General features: G+C 37.0%; 1 pseudogene; it reads right to left on the reverse strand.

The window, feature by feature from the left end:
* LOC125929719 (NXPE family member 2-like) overlaps positions 1–22,945 on the reverse strand; it is a 68,164-nt pseudogene that overhangs the window by 23,599 nt on the left and 21,620 nt on the right.

Genomic DNA, 22,945 nt, shown 5'->3' on the forward strand with positions numbered 1-22,945 from the left:
GGATATTCTACCACCTAAAGCTTTTTGGTCTCCTTTTAAGAGAGGCTTATTGAGGCATAATAAAGAAATATACAACTGGAGTTTGGACACGTGCATATGCCCATGAAACCATCATTACAATCGAGGTAATAAACCTGTCCATCACTTCAAAGTTTCCTTGTGCCCTTGTATTTTATTTTTTAAATATAATTTATTGTCAAGTTGGCTAACATCCAGTATATACAGTGTGCTCTTGGTTGTGGGGGTAGATTGCCATGATTTACCACTTACATACAACACCCAGTGCTCATCCCAACAAGTGCCCTCCTCAGTGCCCATCACCCATTTTTCCCTCCTCACTCCCGTCAATCTTCAGTTTGTTCTCTGTATTTAAGAGTCTCTTACAATTACCTCCCTCCTTCGGTTTGTGACTATTTTCCCCTATCCTTCCCTCATGGTCTTGTGTTAAGTTTCTAAAGTTCCACATATGACTGAAAACCTACATCTTTCTTGCACTTATTTCACTTAGTGTAATACCCTCCAGTTCCATACACCTTGCTGCAAATGACAGTATTTCATTTTTTCTCATTGCCAGGTAGTATTACATTGTGTATACATAAACCCCATCTTCTTTATCCATTGATCAGTTAATGGACATTTAGGATCTTTCCATAATATGGCTGTTGGTGAAAACACTGCTCTAAACATTTTGCTTCATGCCTCTGTGTGTGTGAGAGTGTGTGAGAGTTACCACATCTTCCTAATGAATGAAGGGGGCTTTTTTTGAATAAGTATATTGACTGCCATGTGCATAAAGAGGCAGAGCACCTCCCCCAACTGAGGCTCCTTTGTTTTAGAGATCTTGGCTGGTTTCACCAGTGTTTTTTGTTTTTTGTTTTTTTTTATTCTCACACTTGATTGTTCTTCTGTTGAAACTTACAATGAAGAGCAAGACTGCAAGATCCAAAGCCTTCACCCTCAATCCCAATATAGGCAGAACCCTAGGTCTATAGGAACTTTTTTTTTAAGTGTTCTTATTTATTTTTGAGACAGAGACAGAGCATGAGCCGGGGAGGGGCAGAGAGAGGGAGGGACACAGAATCCGAAGCAGGCTCCAGGCTCGGAGCTGTCAGCACAAAGCCTGATGCGGGGCTTGAACTCACAGACTATGATATCATGACCTGAGCTGAAGTTGGACGCTCAACCGACTGAGCCACCCAGGTGCCCCTAGCAACTTTTGTTCTACTCGTGATCTTGCTGTGCTGTGTAATTTTCAGGCCTTATAAGTAAAACATTTTTTTTTCAAAGTTTCCCAATGGTTCTTACCTGAGGATGTCTTGCAATCCTAACCACAAGGGCCAGTCCAATCCCAACATTGGTTACTGATATACTGGCACAACCTCGTATGACAACAGATGTTACCTAAGTTACAGCTCAATTCAAAAGCAGTGAAGCCAACATTTAAGCCAGAATCTAAATCTTGTTGCTTAATTGTAAAACCAAAGTTTAATTGTAGGACTTAACAGCAAAATGTCCATAATAAAGTTAGTAAATATTAGTAAAGTAAAATATTTGGATGACATGTTGGCAATGAGATTATGTTCAGAAGTAGGGTAAATGCTGGCAATGATTTGAGGGCATACATTTTTTACATCACCTAATAGGCAGCAATAAAAGGTAAAAAGTGAATGCTACCCCAGACCACCACCTCTGAAAAGGATAAAAAATGACCGAATCATAATGTCTGCATCAAAATTTTACTATTTCATAACCATTATCTTATGTCTCATAAAGCTCTGAAACCTAAGAATTGAGCACAGTTACACAGATGGGGGAGGGGTGGACATGTCTGAAGCAGAGCACCTCTCTGTCAAGAGTGGGCCATAGGGACTTAAAATATTCTTTTGATACTATAATTCAGAGTTGGTTGGACTGCGCTGCACTCTTTGCTCCTTGAATCTGATGAGCATGAGTGAATAAATAGAAAAACTGGGCTATGATGCATTTGGTTTATTAAAATTAGGCCTTTTAACATTTTAGAGTAGAACTATCCTGAGGCATGCATCTTTTCCTTGAAATGCCAATCTGAACAACAGATTGAACAAAGAACATAATCCATAGTATATATCCCCAAGTGTTGGTTGTTAATGTTGATTTTGATAAAGACAGTAACAGCTTACATGGAGCGCTTACATTGTTCCACACTTATTTTACTAAGTACTTTAGTTTAATCCTAGCAAGTAGATAATTATCCATTTTGCAGATGGTGCAGCTGAGGTACGGAGAGGTTAAGTAACTTGTCTGAGGATGCACGGCTAGTAAAGGACAAAGCTGGGATTCAAATCCAGGCTGTTGAGAACTCGAACTCTTAATCACTATTTGACTATGATTGTGATCATTTATTGTTAGATACATTCATCATTCAAACAACCATCCATTCGTTCATTGATCCAGTAGTTACATATTGAGTGCTTGTATCCCACACAATTATGCTGGGCATTATAGATAGAAAAATAAGACCAGAACTCTTCCCTTAAAGTGGAATCTAGTGAGCACTTTTTCCTTGACAGACTTATCTTTAGGACAATTCATCCAAGCTTTTAAGTTTGTCCTGTTCCAAAGTCTCCAGCCAACTCTTTGAGAACTTAAACTTTCCTGGGGCCCAAACAATTCAGGTGACCCTTACCTCAAAACAGACCCAGGAGGAGGACCCACTGGACCCACATCCCAGTCCTGGCTTAAGGGGAGAGAGCCATTTACAAGATAGAAGAGGGAGTGAAAAACAAACAAACCAACCCACTCTATCAGAACAGTGGAGGGAAACCAGGGAATGTATGCCCCAAGCAGTGTGTGGTGTATTTACTTGTACCTATTGTTAATCTTCCCAAATCCTTCTCTCTGTGAGGCCTGTAGTATTATTTCAAATTTGCAAATGAGAAAACAAACTCATCAAATCTAAGTGGCTTTTTGAAGGTCAACCAACTAGTTAAGTAGTGAAGATGACCTTTGAATTTAAGAAGGTTTAACCAAAGGCTGATGCTCTTTCCACTATGGCAGATACTTCAAGCCTTCCAAGTTTGCTGGAGTTGGCTCATGTAGTCTGATGAGATAGGATTGTGGTAGAGGCCCTTCCCTAAGGAATGTGGTGAAAACCCTTTAAGACCAGGGAAGGCAACCTAGCTATGAGCATGTATGTACCATTTCTCACGACTCTGTAACATAAGACAACCCAATCAGACCATATGTCTGTATGTTACCAGGTATGAGAGACAAAGAAGTAGAAATTTTATTAAAGGCTACACCCCACTGTGCTCAGGGCTCAGTTTTTCAGGTATGAACCCACTGAGCCTGTGGCAGCACAAATACAGTTGCTTCCTAGAAAAAAAAAAAAAGCCTCATTGTCACAACTCTCTGTGCAAACCTCAGTTCTGTTACGTGATTATGTGTATCTCCTCCATTTCCACGTTCAGTGATACCATGTTGGTAGTTTGAAATCAGTCCTGGAGGAGTGCTTAATACCACAGAAGGTGGCAGATGTTACAAATCAGGGCTCTTTTAGTTCAGGTTGCTGAACACTTACCTGCACACCTGTGGGATCTGTTAAATGGAGAACTGCCATGTGACCTAGGTTAGAAATGACTCTTAGCTAGTCTGCATGGTGGAATGAGGGAAAGCCAGCCAAATGGTAACCAAGTAAAGCAATCTAAAAGGACTGTATGCCAAAGGCCAGCAAATTTTGCCGTAAAGGTCCAGATGGTAAATGCATTAGGTTTTGCTGGCCCTGTATTTATTTTTGGAAACCTTTACAAAGGTAAAAACCATTCTTCTCTCACAGGCCGTATAAAAACACGCTGCAGACTGGATTTGGCTGGCAGCCATTAGTTTGCTGACCCCTGCTATAAACTAGTACCAGATATATAGAAAAGCCAAACCTATTTGTTTTAATTACTCTTAGAGAAAGCATTCTTTGTGATTGGGAGGAATACTGTCCTCATCTGCTTAGAGCATGGAACACTGCAACACCACCTACCTACCCACTAAAGGACATTAGCCTGATAGCAAACTGCCTGCTGAGTAGAGCACGTGACACAGAGAGAGGGGCAGAGGAAGAGACCAAATCCAGCAGGCTCCACACTCAGCACAGAGCCCCATGTGGGGCTCAATCCCACCCCGCTGGGATCATGACTTGAGCCGAAATCAAGAGGCAGACTCGCAAACAAGTGAACCATCCAGGTGCCCCACGACAGATATTTTTAATCACAGAGCTTCTACTTGGCTTAGTGGGATATGTAATTTTGATCGCCAGAATCCCTTTTTTCAGGAAGTGGAATAGAAAAGGAGGCATAGAGACCTACTTTGGCTGCATCCAGAGTAAGGGAGGGTAGAGACGAGCTTCCTGGCGTCGAGCCCCACAGAGTCTGCCTTTCTTGTCAACCATGCTGACAAAGCTTTCACAAGGTTTGTGAATTATCCATTTTGGGAGTTGCTTCTCTCCACTTCCCATAGGGTCCTATGGTGAGAAGTCAGACAACAGGTTTGGATGAGCACTTAGGAGGGATATGGACCAGGCACATGTACATACAAAAGCTTGGGGCCTTGGGGAACATACTGGAGAGGATGGTTTAGGGTGTGATTCTAAAATTGATCTATTGCCAGGGTGGATGTAGCCGAATTACATTGGAGGACTATATGAGAAGATAGCTTACTGGGAATCTCTCAGGAAAAGTCTTATCTGGGTTGATCAAAAGTTAAATCTAGCAATCCGTGTCTTTCAAAGTCTCCTGAGGTACCTGTGGCACCCAGGCTAATGGGGGAAGCTTGCTCTAAAGGTGCCCTGTTAGGAGAAAGCATTAGTTCTCAGAGTGTGCCTGCAGTCTTCAGATGTTTGGGTAGTTCTCAAAAACAAAGAAAAAGAAAACCACTTAAACTTGGTGTTACATTTCATAAACGTGTAATGAAATACGTTCCTTCACACCCCTCCTTAAGCTATTTTAAGGTGAGTTTCTGTCACCTGTTTAAAGAAAAAAGTCTTGACTACAAAGGAATAAAGCCATGAAAGGATGTATATAATTGTCAGGCAAAATTATGATTTTCCTAAAACTCTTCTATATTTTTGTTAAAAATTATTTTCTCAAAGGTGAGGCATGAATTATGAGTCAGTTAATTTTTTTTAAATTTTAATTGCAGTGTAAATATAGAGTTATATTAGATTCAGGTATACAATATAGGGATTCACCAATTCTATCCATCACTCCAGTAGTCATGATAAATGTGCTCTTAATTCCCATCACCTCTTTCACCCATTACCCACCCACCTCCCCTCTGGCAACCAACAGTTTGTTCTCCATATGTAAGAGTCTGGTTTTTTTGTTTGTCTCTTTCTTCATTTGTTTTCTTATAGTCCACATATGAGTGAAATCTTATGGATCTTTCTTTGACTTACTTCACTTGACACAACATCCTCTTGTCCATCCATGTTGTTGCAAGTGGCAAGACCCTGTTTCCTTTTTATGGCTGCATGATATTTATGTAGGTACCACATCATCTTTACCCATTCATTATTGGCGGACACTTGGGTTGCTTTCATAATTTGGCTATTGTAAATAATACTACAATACACATATGGTGCATATCTCTTTTTGAATTAGTGTTTTCATATTCTTTGGGTAATTACCCAGTAATGAAGTAACTGGGTCATATGGTAATTCTACTTTTAAATTTTTGAGGGAACTTCATACTGTTTTCCACAGTGGCAGCTGCACCAGTTTGCATTCCCACCAACAGTGCAAGAGGGTTCCTTTTTCTCCACATCTTCGCCAACACTTCTTGTGTTTTTGGTTTTAGGTATTTTGACAGGTGTGATGTAATACCTATTGTAGTTTCAGTTTGCATTTCCTTGTGATTAGTGGTATTGAACATCTTTTTATAAGCAGGGTCGGGCCTGGTTAGTACTTGGATGGGAGAATATCTTTTTATGTGTCCATTGCTCATCTGTATGCCTTCTTGGGAGACATGTCTATTCATGTCTTCTGCCCATTTTTTAATTGGTTTATTTTTGACTATGATAAAAGTTCTTTATATATTTTGGAGACATAATATGCACATGTATAATTGTGTATATAAGCATATATACACACATACATACATAAACATGTGTGTACACACGCATAGCCACAAGAACATATACACACAAACACATGGATACACATTAACATATACACATGCATATCTGGGTACATATATATACGTCTATCCTTTTATTGGATCTCATTTGTAGATATCTTCTCCCATTCAGTAGGTTGCCTTTTAGTTTTGTTGATTGTTTCCTTTACTACACAGAAGCTTTTTATTTTGACATAGCCCTGATAGTTTATTTTTGCTTTTGTTTCCTTTGCTTCAGGAGACCTATCTAGAAAAATGTTGCTGCAGCCAGTGTCAGAGACCTTACTGCCTGTGCTCTTTTCTATGATTTTTAAGGTTTCAAGTCTTACTTTTAGGCCTTTATTCTTTTTGAGTTTATAGTTGTGTGTGGTATAAGAAAGTGGTCTACTTTGATTGTTTTTTTATGTAGCTGTCCTGTTTTCCCAACACCATTTGTTGAAGAGACCATCTTTTTCCCATTGCATGTTCTTGCTGTGTTGAAGATTAATTGACCATATAATTGTGGGTGTATTTCTGGGTTCTCTATCCTTTTCTATTAATCTGTGTGTCTCTTTTTGTGGCACATAGATCATACTGTTTTCATTATTACAGGTTTGTAGTGAATCTTGAAATCTAGGATGGTGATACCTCCAGTTTTGTTCTTTTTCAAGATTGTTTTGGCTGAGATCTTTTGTGATTCCATACTAGTCTTCAGATTATTCTAGTTCTGTGAAGAATGTTGTTGATGTTTTGATAGGGATTGCATTAGATGTGTAGATTGCTTTGGTTAGTATGGACATTTTAACACTATTTGTTTTCCCAATCCATAAGCATGGAATATCTTTCCATTTGTTTGTGTCATCTTCAGTTTTTTTCATGAGACTTTTATAGTTTTCAGAGTATAGGTCTTTTATCCCCTTGGTTAAGTTTAATGCTAGGTATTATATTATTTTTGGTGTAATTGTAAATGGGATTTTTTTTAATTTCTACTTGATTATTAATGTATTGATATGCATGGACTTCTGTATATTGATTTTGTATCCAGTGACCTCAGTCTGTTCATTTATTAGTTCTAGTAGTTTTTTGGTGGAGTCTTTAGGGTTTCCTATATAGAGAAACATGTCATCTGCAAATAGTAAATATTTTACTTTTTCCTCACCAATTTGGATGCCATTTATTTCTTTTTGTTTTCTGATTGCTGTGGCTAAGACTTCCAATACTATGTTGCGTAAAAATGGTGAGAGTGGACATCATTCTCTTGTTCCTAATCTTAGGGGGAAAGCTCTCAGTTTCTCACCATTGAGTATAATGTTTCCTGTGAGTTTTTTCTATATAGCCCTTAGTATGTTCAGGTATGTTCCCTCTAAATCTACTTTGTTGAGGGTTTTATTGTGAATGAATATTGTACTCTGTCAAATGCTTTTTCTGCATCTATTGAAATAATCATAGGCTTTTTATCCTTTCTCTTAAATGATGTATCACATTGATTTGCAAATACTGAACCACCCTTGCCTCCCAGAAATAAATCCCATTTGATAATGGTAAATAATTCTCTTCATGTATTGTTGGATTTTGTTTGCTAATATTTTGTTGAGGAATTTTCCATCTGTGTTCATCAAAGATCTTGGCCTGTAGTTCTCTTTTCTCTCTCCCTCTTTAGTGTCTTTATCTGGTTTTCCTGTAGGGGTAATGCTGGTCTCAGAGAATGAATTTGGAAGTTTTCCTTGCTCTTTTCTAGAATAGTTTGAGAAGAATAGATTTTAACCCTTCCTTAAAGGTTTGGTAGAAGCAATAGCACTGCTAGGAATTTGCCCAAGGGATACAGGAGTCCTGATGCATAGGGGCACTTGTACCCCAATGTTTATAGCAGCACTTTCAACAATAGCCAAATTATGGAAAGAGCCATAAATGTCCATCAACTGATGAAGGGGTAAAGAAGTTGTGGTTTATATATACAATAGAATACTACTTGGCAATGAGAAAGAATGAAATACGACCTTTTGTAGCAACATGGATGGAACTGGGGGGTGTTATGCTAAGTGAAATAAGTCAGGCAGAGAAAGACAGATACTGTATGTTTTCACTCTTAGGTGGATCCCGAGAAACTTAACAGAAGATCATGGGGGAGGGGAAGAGGGAAAAAAATTAGGGAGGGAGGCAAACCATAAGAGACTCTTAAAAACTGAGAATAAACTGAAGGTTGATGGGGGTGGGAGGGAGGGGAAAGAGGGTGATGGGAATTGAGGAAAGCATCTGTTGGGATGAGCACTGGGTGTTGTATGGAAACCAATTTGACAATAAATATCATATTAAGAAAAGAAAAAAAATAATAAATGTTGGGTAGAATTCACCTGTGAAGCCATCTGGTCCTGGACTTTGACCATTACTTTAAATTCTCTATCAGGCATATAGCTGATCTCTGTTTCGCTTTGCTATTTTGCTCTGATTTTTGTCCTCTTTTTTCATTTGGGACATGTTCCTCTGTCCCCTCATTTTGTCTAAATCTATCGGTGTCTCTTTGTGAGGAAAGTCAGCTGTATCTCCTGCTCCTGAAAATAGTGGCCTCATAAGTAAAAGCTCCTGTAGTGCCCTGCAGTGCAATGTCCCCTGTTCACCAGGAACTTGACACTTTAGGGATGCCTCATGTGTGTTGTATGTATCCTATTGTTGGGGCTGAGCTGCATTTGCCTTTAGTACAGTCATCTATAATGGCTCTCTTTGCTTGTTCTGTGCTCCCAGAGCAGAGCCAACTGATTTTTAGTGTCCAGTTGTTAAACTCCACTGATTGCCCTTCTTGTTTTCAAAGCCAAATGTTAGGGGTATTTGTCTTTACAGTGTGGGTCCTTGACCCTGGGGTGCTGGCATGGGGATCTGCTCCTCTCCCTTCTCTGCACATGGGGCATCCCTCCCTCCCATGGGTAGTCCTGAAGGTTTGTCTCCTGATGGCATCTCCACCCTTTCTACCCTCTTTGATGTAGCCATTTCTCTACATTTATCTGTACAGAGTCTGTCCTGCCAATCTTCAGATCATTTTCTGGTTTATTTACACCGATGTGGCTCTTATCTCATTGTGTTCATGGGGACAAGGTGAGCCCAGGATCCTCCTACTCCACCATCTTCCTTGGAAGTCCTTCTTGACTAATATTCAGTTAACAGTTTGATCTTTCTGAACATATTTTTACATTATTACAGTGTTTTGTTTTGTATGTGTTAAATTAATATTCTATTGGTTTGTATTTGATTTTCTATGCTCACTATGGAACAAAGACTTAAGAATAGATTATTAAAAGTAAAGGTAGTGATAAAATTAGTAACATAAATACTTAAGTAATTTTTAAACATAAAGAGCTTCTTTTTAAATACCTGTGAATGTGGTGATTTTATGCAATTAAGTAAAGAAAGTATACAAAGGCAATATAGCCATGAATCTCTGGTAATTAAATTTTATGGCATCAATAATCTATTTGTCCTTTGGGTACTATTTTTTAATGAGATTTTGTCAAATATGCAGTAGAAGAAAAATATTTGATGTCTATGTTTCCTTCATTTCTGTCAATGGACTCTGGCCCAAGAGTTGGCATATGGTCTAGGCTTGACAATCAAGGTCCGTTATCCCCTTGGCTATTGGCACTGGTTCCAACATGGACATGTAACCCAAAATGGGACAACCAGAGTCTTCTCTGTTTTCTATCTATATGTATACACTAGGAGAGGGTCTCTGGGATTACAACTCACAAGGACATGTTACCTTTTTCAGCTGTGACATGTAAAGATCCCACCTGAAAATGAAACCAACACAGAAACACAGAGCCAAAAGATGGCAAAGGGGAGACAGAGAACTAACATTGTACTTTAAGCATCTGGATGCAACACCCCTCAACTTTTCTGCCCTCTCTGTACTTTCCAGTTACGAGTTAATACATTCCTTCCCATCCCTCATTAAGGAGTTTGAGGTGGATTTCTATCACCTGTAAAAAAAAAAATGTTCTGTTTAACACAAAAGTGGAAAGCCATCAAAGATTTCATACTTGGCATACAAAGCACAGTCCTCTCTCTGCTAAAGCAATGTGCTTTTCTCTAGGACAAGAACAAAATATTGCCTTCCAGTATGAATTTGATGAATTCTATCAATAAAGTCAAAGGAAAAGCTAGAATTACCAAGCTATCACTCCGTATTGCATTCCTCATCAAGAGAAAAGGTACAAGTCAAACCACTGATGAGTTTATAAAGCCAGTCATGAGTTAATGACAAACATGGTTAGAGCTAAATCCGAATGAACTACTGACAAAATTCTTTCATCAAATGATAGTGCTGTACAAACATTATGTCAGTAGCATACAGTGTCAATTGAAAGGTATGTACTAGACGCATTTTGCTTTGTGGAAGTGATAATGTGGAGTATGAAAAAGTCCTTGGCATCTGTACACATTTATAAGAGATGGAAGCACTTGATGACTTTTTGCTTCTGGTTGTCATCGAAAACTCCTGCTCTAGAGGAGGAATTTTCATGAGCATTATTTTGTGAACTATGGTGTCGAATGGAAAGGAACACTGGGATTATTCCTAATGGAGCAGCAGCTATGTGTGCATCGTGCCATACCTGAAGCCACTTGACTTGCTCTGTTATTAAAGGACCAGTTTTTAAAAACCGTGCTTCCTAATGTTGATTTGTTATGGAAGAAGGTAAGGAATTCAAGTCATTATTGGTTACTGAGCAACTGACACAAATTGATTTCAGCAGGTTGGGCAAAAAAAAAATGAAATACTCTTGACTCTCACATTAAAGTTTATTTGTTACGAAAGGAAAAGAACATACATCAGGAATTTGTGTGGTAAAAAAAAAAAACATAACATGAAATTTACCATCTTAACCATTTTTAAATTTGCAGTGCAGTAGCATTAGGTATATTCACTTTGTTGTGCAATTGATCTCTAGAACTTCTATCTTGCAACACTAATACTCTATACCCACTAAACATTAATATCCCCCTCCTCAACATTTGGTATTTGCTTTTCTACTTTGTTTTTATGATTTTGACTATTTTAGAAACTTTGTATGACTGGAATTATACAATATTTATCCTTTATTGACTGGCTTATTTCCCTTAGAAGTCCTCAACATTTATCCACGTAGCATGTGACAGAATCCCTTTTTAGAGACGGTATTGTATTACAGTGTATGTGTATACCCCGTTTTCTTTACCTGTGCATATGTTGATGAACATCGGGTTGTTGCCCTGTCTTGACTATCATGAACAATACTGCAGTGGACATGAAAGTGTATATTATCTCTTTAAAACCTGATTTTAGTTCTTTGGGATGTATACCCAGAAGTAGAATTTTTGGGTCACATGGTAATTCTAGTTTTAACTCTTTGAGGATCCCCCGTATGGTTTTCCATAATAGCTGTATCAGTTTACATTCACACTAACAGTACACAAGTGTTCTAACGTCTCCACATCTTCACTAATACTGTTTTCTTATGATAGTGGCCATCCTGGTGTGTGAGGTGATTATCTCATTGTGTGTGTAATTTTTTAATTTTTTTATTAAAATTTTTTTAATGTTTATTTATTTTTGAGAGAGAGAGAGTACGTATGTGGGAGGGGCAGAGAGAGAGAGGGAGACATAGAATCCAAAGCAGGCTCCAGGGTCCAAGCTGTCAGCACAGAGCCAGATGCGCGCTTGAACCCACAAACCATGAGATCATGACCTCAGCCGAAGTTGGATACTTAACCAACTGAGCCACCCAGGTGCCCCTCTTCTTTAATTTATTTCAACAATGTTTTATATTGCAAGTGTACAAGTCTTTCACCTCCTTGGTTAAACTTATTCTAAAGTATTTCATTCTTTTTGATGCTATGGAAAATGGGACTGATTTTCAGATTGGTCATAGTTAGGTATAGACATACAACTGATTTTTACGTGTTGATTTTGTGTCCTGCAACTTAATAAATTTATTAGTTCTAAGAATTCTGTTGTGGAATCTTTAGGATTTTTTAAATATAAGATAGTATCATCTGCAAACTATAATTTGCAGTTAATTTAGTTTAATTTAGTTTAAACTAAAACTATAATTTTACTTCTTTTCCAATTTGCCCCTTATTTCTTTTTCTCATATAATTGCTCTGGCTAGGACTTCCAGTCCTATGTAACATAGTAGTGGTGAATGTGCTACAAGCATTTGCTTTTTCCTGATCTTGGAGGAAAAGCTTGCAGGCTTTCCCTATTGAATATGATGATAGCTGTGGGCTTTTTGATATACAGACTTTATTATTTTGAGGTAGTTTTCTTCTATTCCTAGTTTGTCAGATGTTTTTCTCATAAAAGGGCATAGAATTTTCTCAGATGTTTTGTTCTGCATTGACTAAGACTGTGGCTTTTGACCTTTATTTTGTCAATGTAGTGTATTACACTGATTTTTAATAAGCTGAGCTATCCTTGTTTCCAGATATAAATTCCACTTGTTCATGACATACAATCCTTTCAATATGCTGATGAATTCACTTTATTAGTATCTTGTTTAGGATTTGTGCATTAATATTCATCAGGGATAGTGGTATGTAGTTTTCTTTTTGTGCCTTTGTGTGGTTTTAGTATTAGAGTAATGCTGGCTTCCCAGAATGAGTTAGTCAGTGTTCCCGTCTTCTATTCTTTGTAAGATTTGGGGATGGATTGGTGTTAATTATTCTTTAAATGTTATGTAGAATTCTCCAGTGAAGCCATCTGGTTTGGGACTTTTCTTTTTGGGGGAGGTTTTTGATTACTGCTTCAATAAACTCCTTGTATTGAATGTAATTATATATATTTCTAAATGTATTCCTGAGTCAGTCTTGGTAGGTTATATGGTTCTAGGAATTTTTCCATATCTTCTGGGTTGTCCAATTTGTTGTCCTATCCAGTTTTTCAGCACCATTTATTGAAAAGACTCCTTGGTACTATTTTTGCTGCATCCCAGAAGTTTTGATATGTTGTGTTTTTATTTTCACTTGTCTCCAAGTATTTTCTAAATTTTATTTATTCTTTGACGTATCGATAAAGAATGCAGTGTTTAATTTCCACATATTTGTATTTTTCTGTTTTCCTTATGCTAATGATTTCTAGTTTCATTCCATTGTGCATACATCCATTGTGTATACTTCTTTCTTCTGAAAGAAGCCTGATAATTCCAGTCAGGAGCCTTTTTACCATTTCAAATGGCTTACTCAAGTCTTACACATTAGTAATATAGTCGATATCTGCAGTGACCTGAAACTATCGCTTCAAGGCCAAAACATTATAAAATATGTAGACACCAGAATTTCTCTAAAAAACTGAGCCAGAAGTTAATGACTTAAAAGTCAAGACCTTAACACTTAACATTTGATTATTTTACTCATCATAAAATTAATAAAATACCACTGACTTATTTTTAAAATACATCCAAATACAACAAAACTTAAAAAAAAAAAAACTCTCCAGAGACCAATGAAAGCAAATACTGTGCTGTCATTATAGTGCCACTAGGTACACGTGTCTGTTGAACACTTGAAATGTGATTGTTGCAACCAAGGAGCTAATTTTTCACTTCACTTAAACAGTCACATGTGACTTACAGCAATTCTGTTGTACGATGCAGCTCTGGAACAAGAAAAATAATAGATTCTCATTATTTTATACTAATGATCGCATTTGCATTAGAGCATGTGAGATGGGGTGGAAAGCATGTTATAGAGTGACATAGACAAACTTTAGTGTATTCAGAGAAGAGCCATGGTAAGAAAACTGTAAACTTCATTGTATTGGAACTAGAATGAAGAAATTTGAAGTGGCCTTGGAGGGAAAATGCTAACTCATGTAAGCAGGTAAGATTGCAGTACATGGAAGAATGCATTTATTTTGAAGGTTTCCTTTAGGGGCTCCTGGCTTCCTCGCTCAGTAGAGCATGTGACTCTTGATCCTGGGGTTGTGAGTTCGAGCCCAAGTTTGGTCTTAGAGATTACTTAAGAAAAAAATCTTTTTTTAAAAAAAGTTTTCTTTAAAAAGAAATAGAACTAGTAGGTAAGTTTGATACAAGAAAGAGCTTTCTATGTGTGTTCCTTTGGTGAGAGGATCCCAGTCCTAACCTGTGTGATTGGGCTATGGCATTAATGCTAAAGTATTGTAGTTTCACTTCCTCTCACTAAGAAACACATTTCAAATGTGGAGTAAACAGTTCCACTCTTGAGACCTTGAACATGTTAATGGGAAAAGTGCATAGTTTAATGCTGAAAGGAATATTTAGAGACATTTATAAAGTCATTTTGGGTCCTCTGGAGGGTATCTCATCTCATAATTTTGGGGTCAGCAGGAAGCAGGGTTTCAGGATCTGTTATGTTGACTTGATACTTGGTTTCTCTCAATGCATTGATGGGTGTTTGTGATCTCTGATTCTTACTGGAATTTAAAGAACAACTGGTTACCAAATTCCATTTTCTCTAAACTTAAATTATTTAGACTCTTCGTTTCTGGGCAATGCATTTCTTACAATTAAATTATGAATGATGATCTTTTATGTCCTCACACTAAGCACTAGAGACATTCCTTTCAACTTTGGTTTTCTCTTCATCGCAGCATTATTCACAATTGCCAAAAAGTAGAAACAACCCAAGTGTTAATTGATAGATGGTGGATAAACAAAGTGTGTGTACGTATACAATGAAATATTATTCAGCCTTAAAAAAGGAAATTCTTACATAGGCAACAACATAGATAAAATTTGACATTATGTCAAATGAAATAAGCAGATACAAAAGACAAATACTGTATAATTCCACTTTATGAGCTATACATAGAACATTCTAATTGATAGAGACATTAGAATGGTGGTTGCCAGGTCCTGGGGATAACAGAGAATGAGGGGTTAGTTTATGGGCATAGAGTTTTTGTTTGGGATGATGAAAGGTTCTGGAGCTAGATCATGATAATGTTTGTATAACAGTATGAATATGAATGTACCTGAATTGCACAGCCACTGAATTGTACACTTAAAAATTGTTTAAATGGGGATACCTGGGTGGCTTGGTCACTTGAGCATCCAACTTCAGCTCGTGTCATGATCTCACAGTTTGTGAGTTCGAGTCCCGCGTGGGGCTTGCTGCTGTCAGCTCAGAGGCCACTTTGGATCCTCTGTATCCCTCTCTTTCTGCTCCTCCCTGCTCACGTGCATATTCTCTCTCTCTCTCTCTCTCTCTCTCTCTCTCTCTCTCTCAAAAATGAGTAAACATTTTAAAAAATGTTTCAATGGTAATTTTTATGTTCTGTATATTCTGTATTTATTACATTAATTTGTTTTAATTTCATTTCTTTATTCTTGGATTACATTAAATTGTCCTGGTAGTCTAAGTTAGGTCATCTATAGAGAATAGGTAGTACTGTTTTTCTGTATTTTTCCTCTAGCAAATAGAGTATAAGGACATGTTAATATGATTTCAGGGTGCCTGGGTGGCTCAGTTGGTTGAGTGTCCAACTTTGGCTCAGGTCATGATCTCACAGTTTGTTAGTTCAAGCCCCACGTCAGGCTCTGTGCTGAGAGCTTGCTCAGAGCCTGGAGGCTGCTCCAGATTCTGTCTCCCTTTCTCTCTGTCCCTGCCCCACTCACACTCTGTCTCTGTCTCTCAAAAATAAACATTTTTTTAAAATTAAAAAAAAAAATGTTAATAAGATTTCCAGTCACATAATCAGGTGGATGAGCATTATTAGCACCGTATGCAATAGTCCTCTCCCAAACATCAATAATACTCACATCGAAATCCACAAAAATATCCTTCACAATAAGATTTTTAATACAACCATGGAAATCACTAATCATCTCTGGTATTTTCAGTTTTAAGATCAACTTGGTCTCTGGGCTTTGTGAGAGTGGACATTCAATGGCCTTTTGAACATTAATGGCCTTGTGAATGAAAATTTTGACAGGAGAAGGTCTGAGGTGCTGGCCAGGGGTGATGACAATGGCTGTGTCATTGTCTCTGACTGCTCGATCAATTTTCCTTGGGATATAGTTTTCATTACCAAACAGATGTTTGGTAATACATGGAGGACCATGCTTTTTCCACTGAATCAAAATATGTCTTGTGGCATCCAGAAGTATACATGTTTTAAAGACCCCAATTCCATGATGATCAAAATATTTTAAGTCTGATGGAAAACAAGTCAATAATTCTTTGTAACTAAATGAAATTAATTATATAATTTTTAAATGTACACATTTGTAAAATTCTGACCAAGATAATTTCTAATGATAATAGCATTACTGCTAAGGGGAAGAAAACAACTTTACCAGATGCATTAAAATCTTAACAAAATGGGTGTAGAAAGAGGAAGAAAAACGTTAGTATTTATGAATGAAAAAATAAAATTTGACTTTTAGTTAAAAACCCAAATCCAAATGTTTGGCAAATTAAAAAAACAAACATTATTTTATAAGAAACTCATAAATCAACTAATTTCAAAATAAAAATACATACTTTTCACCACTTTTTGTAAATAGTAAACCCATTGATGCAGTGTTGAATCTTCAATGAGGAAATTAAGTTTTCTCTTCAAGCAGTCATTTTTAATTTGTGTTTAACTTGCTCTATTTACAAAATGCTGTAATCCACCTTCTTTTCACAGTATGACCACTGGGGAAAGGAGTCTTCGTTTCAGTCTGACTTTTTCCTATGTTCTCACTCTCTGGCAATAAAAATACGTGCAGTAAACAATTTTTATTACCACAAATTATTTTTGAAACAAATTCCTCATTTTCTCCCTTCTTTTTCTCTTTTCTCTCCACCCTTCTCTATTTATTCTCTCCTCTCTTCAACAAATATTTTTTTAACAAGATCGTGTTAAAGGATGAATTAAAAGTCTCACTTTTGAATAATCTCACTAATGAATGGTTTGTCCTGGAGTAGGGATAATTTTTCTTGTGCATTTACAATGTTTTCCTCAGGCTTTACCTAGTCCCCCAAGCTACTCAACAGCTAGCCAAATGAGGAGGAAATAAGTGGCCATGAAATAGCAGGCCTCAGTAACTCAGCTAAACATTGTACCAATAACATTGACCTTGGTAACTTGTGAAATTTCCCCTCAAACTCTTCTTCTCCATGGAGAAACCTTGAATGTGTTTATGAAATGATGTCACACACATTGTTTATTTTGTGTGCACCAGAATCCGGTTCTCGGGTTAAAATTTCAGTGTTGGGCCCAAGCTGAACATCTTATCAGTGCAGTCTGATAAATGTAGAAAAAGGGAGGGCTGATAGCTCCTTATTCTGAACACTTCACTATAAAAGTAGCCTCAGCTGTATTCATTGACTCACATCATGCTTTCACCTAGGTAAGACTTGGGCCTTTTAAACAAATATCCTTGAAGTATAGTTGATATAAAATGTTATATTAGCTTCAAGTGTACAACATAGTGATTCCACAATTCTGTGCATTACTTAGTGCTCACTACAATAACTATAGTCGTCATCTGTCACCATACAACATTGTTACAGTATTATTGATTATATTGCCTGTGATGTACTTTTCATCCCCATGACTGACTTACTTTATAACTGGAAGTTTGTACCTCTGAATACCCTTCACCTATTTGATCCATCTCCCCAGCTTTATATACCTCTGGCAGTAAACACTTTGTTCTCAGAGTCTGTTCCTGGTTTTCTGGGTTTTTTTTTTTTATTTTTTATTTTTAGATTTCACACAAAGGAGAAATCCTATCGTCTTTGTCTTTCTGACTTATCTCATTTAACACAATACCCTCTAAGTCCATCCATTTTGTTGCAAATGGCAAGATCCCACTCTTTATAAGGCCTAGTATGCTCCATTGTGTTTATGTATACTGCATCTCTGTTGCCATTCATCTGTTGATGGACACCTAGGTTACTTTCCTATCTTGGCTATTATAAATACTGCAATAAACACAGCAGTGCATATATCTTTTTCAGTTAGTGTTTTTGGTTTCTCTGCATAAATAATCAGTAATTAAATTACTGGATTGCATAGTATTTCTATTTTTAATTTTTTGATGAACCTACATACTTCTTTTCCACAGTGGCCGCACCAATTTACATTCCCACAAACAGTGTACAAGTGTTCCCTTTCATCTACAGCCTCATCAAAGTTTGTTATTTCTTGTCTTTCTGATTCTAGCCATTTTGACAGGTGTAAGGTAACATCTCCTTGTGGTTTTGATTTGCATTTCCCTGAGGATTTGTGATATGGAGGATATTTTCATGTGTCTGCTGTCTTCTTAAAAAAATGTCTATTCCGGTCCTCTGCTCATTTTTTTTAATGGGGTTGTTTGTTTTGGCGTTGAGTTGTAAAAGATAGTAATATATTTTAGATCTTAACCCCTTATCAGATAAATCATTTGCAAATATCCACTGTAATTCAGTAGGTTGCTTTTTAATTTTGTTGACAGTTTCCTACAGTGTGTGAAGCTTTTTTCTTGGGTTTTGTTTAATTTATTTAAATTCAAGTTAGTTAACATCCAGCGTAGTATTGGTTTCAGGAGTCAAACCCAGTGATTCATCACTTACACATATAACACCCAGTGCTCATCCCAGTAAGTGCCCTCCTTAATGCTCCTCACTGATTTAGCCCATCTCTCCATCCACTTGCCCTCCAGCAATCCTCAGTTCTCTGTATTTAAGAAATTCTTCTGGTTTCCCTCCCCTTCTGTTTCTATCTTATTTTCCTTCCTATCTCCTATGTTCAGATGAACATGTTTTGTTGCTTAAGTTCCACATGTGAGTGAAATCATATATTTGTCTTTCTCAGACTTACTTTGCTTAGCATAATACACTCTAGTTCCGTCCATGTTGTTGGAAATGGCAAGATTTCATTCTTGTTGATCACTGAGTAGTATCCCATTGTGTGTGTGTGTGCGTGTGCACATACCACATCTTTTAAAAAAAAATTATAAATGTTTATTTGTGAAAGAGAGTGAGAGAGACAGAGTGCAAGTGGGTGGGGGGCTGAGAGGGAGACACCAAATCTGAGGCAGGCTCCAGGCTCTGAGTTGTCAGCACAGAGCCCAGTGCGGGGCTCAAACTCATGGTCTGCAAGATCATGACCTGAGCCGAAGTCTAACACCTAACTGTGAGCCACCCAAGTGCCCCTATCTTTATCCATTTATCAGTTGATGGATATTTGGGCTCTTTCCATAATTTGGCTCTTGTTGATAGCACTATTATAAACATTGGGGTGCATATCCCTTTTTGAATCAGTGTTTTTATATCCTTTGGATAAATACCTAGTAGTGCAATAGCTGGGTTGTAGCATAGTTCTATTTATAATTTTTTGAGGAAACTCCACACTGTCTAGCAGAGTGGCTGCACCAGTTTGCATTCCCACCAACAAGGTAAATGTGTTCCCCTTTCTCCACATCCTCGCAAACATCTGTTGTTTTCTGAGTTGTTCATTCTAGCCATTCTGGCAAGTGTGAGGTGATATCTCATTATGGTTTTGATTTGTAGTTCCTTGATGATGAGTGATTTTGAGCATTTTTTAAATGTGTGTTAGCCATCTGGATGTCTTCTTTGGAAAAGTGTTTCTTCTGCCGATTTCTTATCTGGATTATTTGTTTTTTGGGTGTTGAGTTTGATAAGTTCTTTATAGATTTTTGGATACTAACCCTTTATCCAATATGTCATTTTCAAATATCTTACCCCTTTCCATTGGTTGCCTTGAGTTTTGCTGATTGTTTCCTTCACCGGCAGAAGCTTTTTATCTTGATGAGGTCATAGTAGTTCATTTTTGCTTTGGTTTTCCTTGCATCCAGAGATCTGTCGAGTAAGAAGTTGCTATAGCTGAGATCAAAGAGGTTGCTGCCTGCTTTCTCCCCTAGGATTTTTATGGCTTCCTGTCTTATGTTTAGGTCTTTCTTCCATTTTGAGTTTATTTTTGCGTATGGTGAAATAAAGTGTCCAGGTTCATTTTTCTGCATATCACTGTCCATTTTTCCCAGCACCACTTGCTGAAGAGACTGTCTTTTTTCCAATGGATATTCTCTCCTGCTTTGTCAAAGATTACTTGGCCACACATTTGTGGGTCCATTTCTGGGTTTTCTATTCTATTCCATTGATCTGACTTTCTGTTTTTGTGCCAATACCATACTGTCTTGATGATTACAGCTCTGTAATATACCTTGAAGTCTGGGATTCTGGTGCCTCCAGCTTTGGTTTTCTTTTTCAACATCATTTTGGCTACTTGGGGTATTTTCTGGTTGCATACTAATTTTAGAATTTTTATTCTAGCTCTGTGAAGAATACTGGTGTTATTTGATAGGGATTGCATTGAATGTGTAGATTGCTTTGGGTAGTATCAACACTTTGATGGTATTCTTCCAATCCATGAGCATGGAGTGTTTCTCTATTTCTTTGCATCTTTTTACATTTCTTGAATAAGCTTTACACAGTTTTCAACATACAGATCTTTCACATTTTTAGCTAGGCTTATTCCTAAGTATCATAGGGTTTTTGGTGCAATTATAAATGGGATTGATTCCTTGATTTCTCTTTCTGCTGCTTCATTATTGGTGTATAGAAATGCAACTGATTTCTGTATGTTGATTTTATATCCTGCAACTTTCCTGATTTTTGGTGGAGTCTTTTGGGTTTTCCACATAAAGTATCATGTTTTGTGCAATGAGTGAAAAATTGATCTCTTGTTTGCTGATTTGGATGCCTTCTATTTCATCATTGTCTGATTGCTGAGGCTAGGACTTCCAGGACTATGTTCAACAACTGGTGAGAGTGGACCTCCCTGTTGTCTTCCTGACTTAGGGGGAAAGCTCTCATTTTTCCCCATTGAGGATGGTATTAACTGTCTTTCATATATGGACTTTACAATGTTGAAGTATGTTCCTTCTATCCTTACTTTCTTGAGGGTTTTATGAAGAAAGGCTACTGTATCTTGTCAAATGCTTTTTCTGTACCTATTGAGAGGATCATATGGTTCTTATCCTTTGTCTTATTAATGTAGTGTATTCATGTTGATTGATTTATTTTTAGTGTAGTCCCAATACTTTATTTTTGCTTTTGTTTACCTTCCCTGAGGAGAACTATCTAAAAATGTTAAGGTTGGTGTCAGAGATTACTGCCTGTTTTCTTCTAGGAGTTTTATAGTTGCAGGTCTCACATTTAGGTCTCTAGTCCAATTTGAGTTTATTTTTGTGAATGATTGTGAGAAAGTGGTCCACTTGTATCATTTTTTATGTAGCTGTCCAGTTTTCCCTGTACCATTTATTGCAGATACTGTCTTTTCCCTATTATGTATTCTTACCTCCTTTGTCATAGATTAATTATGTAAATATGGGTGTATTTCTGGGCTCTTTATCATGTTCTATTGATGTGTCTTCTTTTGTGCCAGTAGCATACTGTTTTAATTCCTATAGCTTTTTAGTACATCTTGAAATCTAGGATTGTGATACCTGCACCTTTGGTCTTTTCCCAAGATTGCTTTGGCTCTTCAGGGTCTTTTGTGCTCCATACAAACTTTAGGATTATTCTAGTTCTGTAAAACAAACTCACTCACTCACTCACTTATAGTCACTCACTATTTTGATAGGGATTGCATTGAATCTGTAGATTCGGGGTAATGAGCACATTTTAATCATACTCCTTGAATCCATAAGTATAAGTATGGAATATCTTTTTATATATTTGTGAAATACTCAGTTTCTTTCATCAATATCTAATATTTTTCTGAGTCTACTTATTTCATCTCCTTGGTTAAGTTTATTCCTAGGTATTCTTTTTGGTAAAATTGTAAATGGAATTGTTTTCTTAATTTCTCGGACACATCATTTTTAGTGTATAGAAATGCAACCTATTTCTGTAAATTTTATATCCTGCAACTTTACTAAATTCATTTATTATTTCTAGTAGTTTCTTGGAGTCTATAGGGTTTACCATAAACTGAATCACATCTGCAAATAGAGTTTTACTTCTTTGTTACCATTTTGGATGTCTTTTAATTCTTTTTCATGTGTGATTACATTGTCTAGGACTTCCAGTACTATGTTAACTAAATGTGATGAGAGTGGACATCTTTGTCTTATTCCTGATCTTAGAGGAAAAGCTAAGCTTCACTGCTGAGTATGATGTCAGCTGTGGGTTTGTCCCATATAGCTTTTTTATGTTGAGGTAGGTACCCTATAAACCCACCTTGAGAATTTTTATTATAAATATATGTTGAATTTTGTCAAGTGTTTTTTCCTATTCAGATGATCACATGGTTTTAATCCTTCCTCTTCTGAATGTGAGATACATAATATTGATTTGATTTGCAAATATTTAGAAATTCTTGCATCCCTGGAATGAATCCCACTTGATTATAGCAAATAATCCTTTTTTTTCATGAAGTATAGTTGACACAATGTTACATGAAGTTCACATGCATAGCAACACAGTGATTCAACAACTCTGTATGTTCAGCTATGTTCACTACAAGTATAGCCACCATCGTTCACCATGCAACACAATTAAAATACCATTGACTATATATGCCCTGTGCTGTGCCTTTAATCCCGAGATTTATTTATTGCTTAACTGGAAGCCTGTACCTCCCATTCCCCTCACCCTTTGTGGCCATCCCCTCACCTCCAGAAACCATCAGTTCTCTATGGGTCTGTTTATGCTTTATTTCTTCATTTATTTTGTTTCTTGGATTACACATATAAGATGGATCACATGATGCTTGTCTTTGTGTCTGACTTATTTTGTAGTGTAATGCTCTAGGTGTATCCATGTTACAAATAGCAAGATCGCATTCTTTTTTCATGCCTGACTAGTATCCCACTGTATTTATATA

The sequence above is a fragment of the Panthera uncia genome, chromosome D1, assembly GCF_023721935.1.
Source record: "Panthera uncia isolate 11264 chromosome D1, Puncia_PCG_1.0, whole genome shotgun sequence".
Lineage (NCBI taxonomy): Eukaryota > Metazoa > Chordata > Mammalia > Carnivora > Felidae > Panthera > Panthera uncia.